The sequence below is a fragment of the Poecilia reticulata genome, linkage group LG6, assembly GCF_000633615.1.
Source record: "Poecilia reticulata strain Guanapo linkage group LG6, Guppy_female_1.0+MT, whole genome shotgun sequence".
In the NCBI taxonomy this organism is placed as follows: Eukaryota; Metazoa; Chordata; class Actinopteri; order Cyprinodontiformes; family Poeciliidae; genus Poecilia; species Poecilia reticulata.
Window position 1 is genome coordinate 730,119 of NC_024336.1, and position 1,610 is coordinate 731,728.

The 1,610-nt window shown below is 32.2% G+C and overlaps 1 protein-coding gene across 1 annotated transcript in view; it reads right to left on the reverse strand.

Moving 5' to 3' along the window:
• The window catches only part of deaf1 (DEAF1 transcription factor), a 10,867-nt gene that overhangs the window by 4,964 nt on the left and 4,293 nt on the right, over positions 1-1,610 (reverse strand). The window lies entirely within an intron of this gene.

Here is a 1,610-nt window from a genome sequence, read left to right on the forward strand (position 1 = left end):
ACATCTGTAAATCAGGACTCTGTCACAGCAATCACATGTAATCATAAACTCCACAGTAACATTCAGCTGGAACAAACTTCAAGTGATTTTTCAGACACATCCTCCCATGTTTTATTCCTTCTGAGGTCAGAGGAGAGGTTAGCTCCAGTTAGGATCAAAACTGGGTTTTCTAGCAATTCACTTATTATTTCCTGTAAACATATGCTGAAGATTTTTTWTTWTTWWTTWWTTWWTTTTTTTATAGTTATTGTTAAGTATGAGCTGTAGGCCGTTTTAAAATGAATTATTTTCAAACTTATAGTGACAAAAAAGTAGATCCTGTATTTGCAGAAAGTTGTTTTTTTTCCCCTGATAATCACAGAGCTACTGAACCGTAYTAAAAGAAAGGAATTCACCCAGAAATAKACAACAGGTTTAATATAAATGCTGGACACACACAAAAAACAAACATTAAACAGTTACCATGGTRATGTTTTCTGGTGTCACAGAGTCTCCATCCTTTGGTGACTGTAAAAGAAGCAATACAAATCAATAAATGCATAAATCTGAGAAAATCTTAATTCTGCCACTTGAACAGCTCTCCCAACTTTATGCTGGATCTTTGGATAAATATTGAGTTCAYAATTTAATTAATATGTTAACCATTATGTGTTATAAGAGTGGAGCCATGTTGAGAGGTACAATCAGCCAGATGGCTGATTGTACCTCTCAATCAGCCATCTGATTGAGAGGTAGCAAATCTATATGTTTGCTATATGCCAAACATATAGCAAACATATAGATTGCTATATGTTTGGCAATATAGCATCTAGATAGATGCTATATTGCCAAACATTTCATTCTTTGTTTGGGTTTTTCTTTTCAATAAACTTTACGCGCATTGGCCTATCACGATAGCAAACTTTACTTGATGATAAATTGTCCCACATATTATTGCGATAAATGATAATATTGCTGTTTTGAGACAATTTTAAAGAAATTTATTGAGAATGGCATAACAATGTAAGTACGGCCTCTCATGAGTTAACTTTAATATTGTACAGAACACTTCTGACTGGAACTGGAAGATATTTTAAATATTATCTAAAATAAAACACATCAACCTAAAACRATACATAAAAAAGGAAATAAAAACTACTTACAACTGAAACCATAAATAAAATGTATTAAGAAGTCTCTGTAAACAAAATTCACTTTYAAAAAACTACCCAGTTTATTTATCATATGATTAATTGATTAAACTAATCAGTTAATCTGAATCAGTTAATCTTCATTGTGTTTGGGCCAAGAATACATTTCTATAAGACAAAATGAAAAACATGGGTTAATTTGAGTCAGTAAAGTGTAGTAAGATTAAAGCCTAAACTAACATCTAAACACTTTTGGTTTTTTTTCCCCCAAGACAAATAAAATATTTGGGTTTATTTTAGTCCATCAAAACCACAACTTGGAGATTCTGTATAGCAGTTTCCCCGCTGACGTCATTGGAACGGTTACATGATCCTTTTTAAGATGGTTTACTTCACAATAAAAGTCTCCAACATAGACAAAGGGGTTCTGATTTTTTGTTGTTGGTGATCTGGCATGTGTTGAATTATACAGACACTCAC